We start from the raw sequence: 10652 nt of genomic DNA on the forward strand, positions 1-10652 counted from the left end.
AAACCCCATAGTCTCAGCTGAAAAGGCCCTTAAGCTGATAAACAACTTTAGAGAAATCCAGGATACAAAATCAACATACAAAAATCTCTATCATTCTTTCTTACAACAGCTAAGATGAGAGCCAAATAAGTAACACAATCACATTCATGATTGCCACAAAAAGAATAGAATACCTACAAATACAGCCATCTAGGGAGGTGAAATATCTGTACGATGATAATTACAAAACAGTGCTCAAAGAAATCAGAGATGACACAAAAAAAGGAAAAACATTTCATGTTCATGGATGAGTAGAATCAAAATTGTGAAAATGACCATACTGCCAAAAGCAATCTATAAATTCAATGCAATTCCCATCAAAATACCCACCATCATTATTCACAGAACTAGAAAAAAGATTTCTAAAATTTATTTGGAACCAAAAAAGAACCTGCATAGCCAAAGCAAGACTAAGCAAAAAGAATAAATCTGGAGGCATCACATTACCTGATTATAAACTATACTATAAGGCCATAGTCATCAAAACAGCATGGTACTGGTATAAAAATAGGCATATAGACCAATGGAACAGAATAGAAAACCCAGAAATAAACCCAAGTATTTGCAACCAACTGATCTTTGACAAAGGAAATGAAAGCATAAAGTGGAGAATAAGCATAAGTGGATATTTAACAAATGGTGCTGGGATAATTGGCAAGCCACATGTAAGAGAATGAAACTGGATCCTCATCTCTCACCTTATACAAAAATCAACTGAAGATGGATTAATAACTTAAATCTAAGACCTGAAACTATAAAAATTCTGGAAGATAACATCGGAAAAACCCTTCTAGACATTGGCTTAAGGAAAGATTTTATGACCAAGAACCCGAAAACCAATGCAATAAAAACACAGATAACTAGGTTGTACTTAGTTAAACTAAGTAGTTTTTGTATGATAAAAGGAACAGTCAGCAGAGTAAACAGACAACCCACGGAGTGGGAGAAAATATTCACAATCTGTACATCTAACAAAGGACTAATATCAAGAATCTACAACTAATTTAGACAAACTAGCAAGTAAAAAAACAAACAATCCCATCAAAAAGGGGGCTAAGGACATGCAAAAATAATTCTCAAAAGAAGATATACAAATAAGCAACAAACATATAAAAAATGCTCAACATCACTAATGATCAGAGAAATGTAAATCAAAAGCACAATGTGCTACTGCTTTACTCCTGCAAGAATGGCCGTAATCAAAAATCAAAAAATAATAGACATTAGACGGGATGAGGTGAAAGGGAACACTTTTACTCTGCTGGTGGGAATGTAAACTAGTACAACCACTATAGAAAACAGTGTGGGATGCCTTAAAGAGCTAAAAGTAGAACTACCATTTGATCCAGCAATCTCACTACTTGGTATCTACTTGGAGGAAAAGAAGTCATTATACAAAAATGATACTTGCACCGGCATGTTTATAGTAGCATAATTCACAATTGCAAATATGTGAAACCAGCACAAATAACCATCATATAATGAAATACTACTCAGCCATAAAAAGGAATGAGTTAATGGTGTTAACAGCAACCCAGATGGGATTGGAGACCATTATTCTAAGTGAAGTAACTCATTAATTCAAAATGAAACATCATATGTTCTCACTCATAAGTGGGAGCTAAGTGATGAGGATGCAAAGGCATAAAAATGATACAATAGGCTCTGGGGACTTGGGGGGAAAAGCGAGGGAAGGGGATAAGAGATAAAAGGCTACAAATTGGGTTCAGTGTGTACTCCTCGGGTGATGAGTGACCCCAAATCTCACAAATCTCCATTAAGAGAGTTACTCAGGGAACCACATACCACCTGTTCCCCAAAAACCCAAGGAAATAAAAAATATATTTAAAAAATCACACTGGAGAAGAGCGTGTAGGATAAGAGATATCATCATGACCACCTTTGTAAAATACAATTTGCCAGATTCTTCAAGGCAAAAATTCAGAAAAAGAAAACACTGCTCAAAGAAATCTGAGATGAAACAAACAAAAAAACACTCCATGCTCATGGTTAGGAAGAACAAATATCATTTAAAGGACCATAATTCCCAAAGCAATTTGTAGATCCAAAGTGATTCCTGTAAAATTACCAATGACATTATTCAAACAGCTATGTAAAACTATTTAAAAATTCATCTGGAACAAACAAAAAGCCCAAATGATCAAGGCAATCCCTAAGCAAAAAGAAAAAAACTGGAGACATCATGCTATTCAACTTCAAACTATACTATGAGGCTACGGTAACCAAAACAGCATAGTATTTGTAGAAAAACAAACACATATGGAACAGAGAGACCACAAAGAAGGCCACAAACCTGCAACCATCTGATCTTCCACAAAGCTGACAAAAACAGGTAATGGGGAAACGACTCTCTATTCAATGAATGGTTCTGCAATAACTGTCTAGCATATGCAGAAGATTGAAACTGCACCCCTTCCTTACACCATTCACAAAAATCAACTTAAGATGGATCAGAGACTGAAACGTATTACCCAAAACTATAAAACCCTAGAAGACAACCTAGGCAATGCCATTCTGGATATAGGAACGGGGAAAGAACTCATGATGCAGATGGTGCAAGCTATTGCACCAAAAGCAAAAACTGACGAATGGGATCTAATTAAACTAAAGAGCTTCTGCACAGCAAAGGAAAACTATCAACAGGGTAAACAGGCAACCTACAGAATGGGAGAACATTTTTGCAAACTACTCATCAGACAAAAGGCTAACATTCAGCATCTATAAGGAACTTAAGGAATATACAAGAAAAAAACAAACAATTTCATTAAAAAGTGGGCAAGAGATATGAACAGACACTTCCCAAAAGAAGATATACATGTGGCCAACAAGCGTATGTAGAAAAGCTCAACATTTCTGATTATTAGGGAATGCAAATCAAAACAACAGTGAGATACCATCACATATCAGTCAGAATGGCTATTATTACAATATCAAAAAGTAATAGACGCTGGCAATGTTGTGGAGAAAAAGGAATGCGTATTCACTATGGTGGGAGTGTAAATTAGCTCAATCATTGTGGAACACAGTGTGACAATTCCTCAAAGACCTAAAAACAGAACTACCAATTGACCCAGCAATCCCGTTACTAGGTATATACACCCAAAGGAATATAAATTGTTCCACCATAAAGACAAACGCACGTGTATGTTTGTTGCACATGTATGATTCACAATAGCAAAGACAGGGTATCAATCTAAATGTCCATCAACGGTAGACTGGAGAAAGAAAAATGTGGTACATATACACCATGGAATACTATGCAGCTATAAAAATAATGAGATCGTGTCTTTTGCTGGAACAAATATGGTGGGTCATACCTGATTCTTGACAGGCAGCTAGGATTCACAGGAAATTGGAGGCCATGGTTAAGTATTCACTCTCTATTAAGGCCCAGTAGCAAGGCAAATGCTTTTTCTCAAATGGAGAGAGGTTATCCACAAAGGATGGCATGTCTTTGCTCCACATTTTCCGGACCTGTGCTATGACTCACCTATAGGGGCCTGCCAAAGTTTCCAAGAGGATCTCTATCTGCCACTGACACTTCTATCAAGGAGTATAGAGTTTTCAGAGAATAGACAACTCATAGCCTCAGGTCAGTGACTGTGGCTCAGTTTCCATCTGGGGATGAGGGGCAGAGCATATCCCTGCATGAGGGAACAAGGAGCTGAAGCAGTCCTGCAGGGATGAGGCCTGCAGTGTCACCGGGAAGGCTTCTGTCTGTCCTGGGAAAGGTGGGAAGAGATTTGTGTGTGTGTCCTGTGTGTGCCCTATACAGAAGGGACCTGCCCAACATACTGTGTGCTTTGACCTCAGCAAGGACCCACAGCTGCAGGTTGATTTCCACACCAGGATAGATAAGAAGTCAGACATTGCCTTCCACTTTGGAGTGTACTTTGGCAATTGGGTGGTCATGAACAGCATGTGTGTGGAGCCTGGAAGCATTAAGGAAAATCTGAGGGTATGCCCTTTAAGGATGGCAAACAATTTGATCTGCACATCTCAGAGCTGGACAATGAGTACCAGGTGAGTATCCCAGGGGCTTTCAGTGTTTGACCTCTCTCGGCTCCCAGAGCAGGAGGCAGCTCTCTGTAAGCTGGCCCCAAGAGTCCCTTGGGGCCCATCTCCCATAACTGCTCCTGCTCCAGACTTTTCATCACAGAGCACCCTCTGCTTGCACTGCCATCCTCAGCTCTTTTCCCAAATTTGACCAGGATCAAGGTCATCTCACCTGTCATTTCCCCCAACGTGAAGAATCTCCTCTGTTTTTTCCCATAGTGCTCATTTCTAGTGATGATGTTACTTATATTTTCATTTATCCAAAATGGAGAAAATCTGCCTGTAAATAAAATAGTTTCAGTGAGCCCAAAATTTAGTCTTTCCCTCAGTATTGAGCCCCAATTTTATTCCCCAGTACAATAATATTACTGGCTTCTCTACTCAAATTATGGAGATAATCTGTTTACAGAAGTATACAGATCTATGTTTTCTTTTCTTTCTGAACAAATGTACTTTAGGAACTGGAGTGGACTGGTTGTCAAACAGTGTATTTTGCAAAGTCATCTATTCATGGTGCTGCCTCAGTTTTTAAGCACTGCATAATATTCCTGTAGAATGGTTATCAAAAATTATTGAATTTGACTCTTTTGATGGACATTTAGGCTGTTTCCAGTATTTTGCTCTCACAAATTATGCTGTATTAAGCTTTCTAATCAACTTTTTTAAATCAAATTCCCAGTAGTTGTATTAAAGAATAATTACAAAGAAATGAAATAACTGGCTCAAAATTGTATGCATTTTAAATATTATAAATTAACATCTGAAAATTGACTGTTTTATAGCTTTAGTAATAAATAATATTTCCAACCTTCCTGACCTTTTCAAATGGGTAAAGCCAAAGATTAACATTTTGTTCAGATTTAAGTGAGTAATCCTTTCATATGCCTATCAGTTGTTCAAAATAATATATTATGTTTTGCAATACCTATTCTGTTCTTTTTCTCTAAAAACACTTGGATTTCATTCCTTGCTACCTGCTTGGCAGCCCTGTGGGCAACTCCAAAGAGAAAGTAGGCCATCAGTGGTGAATGGCAGTCACAGTCTGTATAACTGAAAACTATACATTCAATGAACATTGTTGATCACTAACCCTGTGTGAACCCCTGTAGAAGATGCAAGGATTCAAGTTCATGACACAGAGTATGGCATATTCCAGGCTAGAGAAGAGGCTGAGGAAACAGGAACTGTGTGACACAGAGTGGCAGAACTTCCCTGGACTAATGAGAGGAAACATTGGAAATAAAATGAATGACTGTCTGAAATAGGCACAAAGGTAGTCTGTAGATAGAAGTATGTCTACTGGTTTCTGATGTATAATTGGGAGTTTTGTGGTTGGTTACTATAGGCACTATGGCTGATAGCTTGTTTTGTGGCATGCTGTATTTCTGATGCATTTTTCCTCTTGCAGGTAATGGTAAATGGCAAACAGTGTTACAGCTTTGCCTATCAACTCCCACTATGTTATGTGAAGATGGTGCAAGTGTGGTGGGATGTCTTCCTGACCTCAATGTGTGTCTGTGATTTAGGGTGATGTCCACACTCCCTGCTGTTAAGGAGCAACAGAAACTCCCCATTTCTCCATGACTGTGGAATCCCAGAGCCTGCTAACAGAACGATCTCTCCTCACACCTTCCTCTACACTTGGTCATTAAAACTTCACTAAATTATCCAGGATCTGGTTCTTACTTTAATGGGGAAAAAGACAAAGTGGCACAAGGACACAAGTGAAACAGGCAGTGAGTCACAAGACCACTGGAATGTCTGAGATGACAAAACAAACAACATCCTCTACAGCCCGTACTTTACGTCACACACTCTGAACCAAAATTCTTTCATTTTAGATGACTCATTGCAGTGAAATGTTAGGTACCTGTTTACAAACATACAGGCATAATTGGCTTTGGGGAGAGACTCTGTAATTTGAGGAAAGCTAGGTGAAATATCTTAATTCTTCACTCATCCTAAGAGTGTTTCTTGTGTCTTGAAACCGCCTAGATTTGTGTGAGATGCACCGAAGACACTGAAAGAAAAAGTTGAAATGTTTACATCTGAAGTTTTCAATCCAAGCAATAGTTAGAATCACAGTTCAATGATTCCCTTTAAAGAATCCTTTTTTTTCCCAAAAGAATTTTCAGATTTTTCCATTTTATGTGGGCAGAATCCTGAGATTTCTCTTTGTAAACAAATGGTCATTGTTTTAGATCACAAAATAAGTGGTTTATTGGTGGAATGGACACAATTCATGCACATGAACACAGTAAACAGATTCTGCTTTGCTGCTGTTACTGTTGGTATTGCGGCACAGGCAACCTCCCAACACCTGTTGGCTTAAATCATTTATTCTGATTTCTCCCAGCTTTGTAGGTTTAGTGGACTCAGGTAGGTGACAGATTATGTGGTGGGTGTCTCGATTTCAGAAAGATCTATAGTCAGAGATTTCAGAAGATGCTTCACTCATGTCCAACTCAACACTAGTGTGGCTGAACACCTGGGGGCTGGTTGTTTATTTCCTTTCCTAACTCATCTCCACATTAGTGCCTTGAATTTCCTCAACTCATAATCAATGATTGGCTTCCACCAAAAAAAAGCCTTCCAAAAGTCTCTTGAAGAAGGTGCGAGGCATCATAGGCCTTAGCTTTGAAAGGCAGACAGTGTGACTTCTATGGCATTATATTGATCAAACTGTCACACAGAAAGCCCAAACTAAGGGGAGGGAACTACACAAGCTGTGGTTATTTTGACTTGTCATTATCATGGGACATTTTTGAAAATGAGTTCCACTTAGCCCCCACTGGCTCATACACTTCCCACATCCCCAAAACACTTACCTTCTAAATAACCCCAGAAACCAATACAATAGAGGAACAGACTCAGAGTGAAGTTTGTTGTTTTATTATCTAACTCAGGACCTGGTGTTCCTGAGGTGAGTACAAATTATCAGGTGCACTTTCTCACAACATGTTCACTAAAGGAATAAATTATCTGCCCTATACAAATCAAACACACAATACTGAAACGAACATAGGAAAAATGCAATGAACATATCTATTTTATAGTGTCAACAGAAAATAGACAGTAGTCACTGGTTTATGTCATTGCTGAAACCAGCCAGATGCCTAAATTCTTTTCTTCTGGGAATGTTTGTCTGCAGCAATTGGCTCCACCCTCCATTCTCAACTTCTCAGAATTCCCACCAAGATGGCAGAATCACAGTCCTATTCCCTCTACAAGAACTATGATTATCTGCTTCACCGAACATCTGGAGAACCACTTAGGAGAAACAACGTATTGCCTAAAAACTAATGAATTCAAATTGGAGAGGGTTCCACCAAGTGGCCTCTCTTCCACCGGGCTCATCTCAGGCATCATTTTGATCCTCCACATCCTCTCTCCCCATGTTCATTGCAACTTCAACCCTACTCATGGGTATGGTTCTCTCCTTACTCATCTTTAACCTAACATCCAGATACCTTGAGGTGCCAATGCACAGCTAATCATGCTCTGCACACCTTTCTCCCTCATTCCATTCCTGTATGGAATAAAATTCCCTCCTCTCTCACTGGAATCTCTTGGGTTTTCAATAGGTACACTCTTCTTTGTACACCTTCCCTTTCTCAGTCTAGGTAACTTTTATATTTTGATAATGGATCATAGGCCCCTTCACCAGCATGGAATTAATTAATTTCTTCTGGAATTAAGCAATTCTTGCTCTGAGTAGATTAAAATTATCCTGGGACCCATGGCTTGCTGAGCAGAAAATGCCTTTGATTTCATGTCGACTTGCCCCTTGGCTGGTGGCTATTGCATTTGAATAACCTACACAGTCCTACGTGTTGGCTTTTCTATACAAGCACACGGTGACTGCCCTTTCTTGAATGATATTCATCAGCTCAGTTGAGTGCTTTGTCCATTGGTTATGCTCATCTTTATCTCAGATACTACTCTGTGCTCATAGTGGGCAGGAATCATGCCTCAGATACAAAGAGACAACATAGAGTTCAGGAACCAGTGTTCAACAAACGGTATTTGAATTGGCTCTGGGGACCCACTCCAAAACTTTCTCTCCCCTCCTCAACCAAATTCCTGATGTTCTCCCAGCAAATAGGGCTTTGCTCAAAAAACAAAAAGTCATTTCTGAACTCTAAAGCCTTCCTTTCTGAAAGGTCTTTAAATCTTTCCAGTTATTGCTGAAGACCCCCCCAAAATAAATCTACTCTGTGACACTTTTAACCTTGATGCCCAAGTCCCCTAAAGTGGTTTTTTAAAATAAACCTCGGTGGTACTGTTCATGGTGCTGAACATTGGTGCATCTATTTGCAAGTGAGGGGCCAAGAAGACAGAGTAAGAAAGAGGTGGTGTTTCGTTTTTGATGAATTATAGCTCCAAATCTCTATAATAGATGCAGCCAGAATTCACTTCGGATTTTCAGACCAAAATTTATTATTCATTTTGCTAGCATGAGTTTTAATGCTACAGAGTTTAAGATAGGAGAAAAACTCAATTTTTGTTAGTAGTCCATATATGGTTCACAAAATAATTATTAAAATCTTATTATTTCCCCCTAAATAGACACAACATAACCTTGGGTGTAATTCAATAAGAGGTGGAAATTATTCTGAATATTAAAATACTTGTATGTTCTATCTATATGGAGAGGAGGTAAGAATTAAACAAAAGTGGCAAACAGTATCAAAAACAAAAGAGATATGCCACAACATGCTTTTGCTGCCACATTAATAGGTTATTTTTAGGGAGCACAGAATGAATTAAGAAGTTCTTGGAAGTATCCTAGAGGCTAGGTTTCTATTAGAAAAACCTGGATGCCAATGTATAAGATTTACACTTTGTTCTGAAGACATCTTTGAGTCTTGGGAAGCTCAAAAAAGAGGAAAGTGCGTTGATCATCTTTTGACAACAGAAGCTACCTATTAAATGGAATAAAGAGTGAATACTAAGTGTCTATCATTCATGAAAATTCAATGTGAATTTCTATTCAGTGTGGAGAGAAACATTGATGAGGGAGTTGGGGGGTGTCAACTTAGTGGGACCAGGCACAGAGAGGATGTTCAACATATGTGTGTGTGAAGAGAATACAGAAATGATTGTGTGAGCAAATGTGCCCAGTTATAGCTGGAGGAAGTGAGAAGACATCGTTTCTTCTGGATTTTTGTGATACTTCCTTCATCTCCCTTTGTGGCTGCTATAGCTTGAATCTGTGCCACAAAGTTCATGTGCTAAAAATTTAATACCCAATCCATGTGATTTGAGGTGGGGTGTAATAAGAGGTGATTATGTCATAAGGGCTCTGCATTATTAGATCATTGTCATTTTTGCTGAATTGGGTTAGTTATTGTGAGAGTAAGTTTATTATAAAAGCAAGTTTGGCCCTATCTTGCTCTCTTGATCTCACTCCTTGTCATTCCTCCTTCTACTATGAGATGATGCAAAACAAAGGCCCTGGACAGATGCCAACAGTATGTTCCTGGATATTCCAGCCTCCAGAATTGTGCCAAATAAATTACTATTTGTTATAAATTAGTCAGTCCGTTCCAGCAGCAAAACAGGCTGCACATAGATGGAAGTGAAGGACTGACTCGGGCCAGGAAGACAGAAATTATTTTTATAAGCAGCATTTGTGCAAGGTGGTCTAGCCTACAACAGGCACTCACCTTCTGCTCAGCATTGAATGTTTTGAGGCTAGTGAACTAGAGGGAACTGAAACAGAATCTAAGCTTCACTCAATGACTCTGTGTTGGTGACAACAAAAAGTGTAGTATGGGGGGTGTGAGTTGAGAAGGGAGTCATGCCATGGGAAGAAAGAGACCAAGAAGTGTTTCCTGGACACTGAGAATTGTCTTCTATCTCATGGTGACCTATTCCCCAGCACAGCTGATTAGGGCATGTGTCTTTACTTCTCAAGATATAGGCATAATGATGAGGAATAGTATTTATATGACTCCTGAAAAAATAACAAAGACAAATCCAAGATGTGTAAAGCCTAAAAGTGACTTTGCCAGTGCCTGTTTTATTGTGTCCCAAATATAACCACTTTAAAACTACAGTAGTCAAAACAATGTGGTGGTGGCTTAAGGACAGACTTAGAAATCAATCAAATATAAAGGATAGCCAAAAAGTAAACATGCACACAGGTGGTCAGTTGAGATTCAATAAATGTGCCAGGACACCCTTTTGGGAAAGGACCCTCATTTCAACCAAGGATTTTGGGGAAACTGGATATACACATGCATGAGGATGTAGTTGGGACCTTACCATAAGCCACATACAAGAATTAACTCAAAATGTATCAAACAATAAATGTAAGACCTAGAACTTTAATATTTTTAGAAAAAACATCGAAGAATATTTCATGACATAGGATCTTAAAATGATTTCTTGGATATGATTCCAAAAGCACAAGAAACAAAAGAAAAAACAGATAAACTGGATTTCATCAAAATTTAAATTGGGGAGACCTTGCAACATGGCACAACAGAGTGCTCCACCAATCTTACCCCCACACCTCAAGGACATAAATT

This window comes from Gorilla gorilla, chromosome 20 (genome assembly GCF_029281585.2).
Source record: "Gorilla gorilla gorilla isolate KB3781 chromosome 20, NHGRI_mGorGor1-v2.1_pri, whole genome shotgun sequence".
NCBI lineage: Eukaryota > Metazoa > Chordata > Mammalia > Primates > Hominidae > Gorilla > Gorilla gorilla.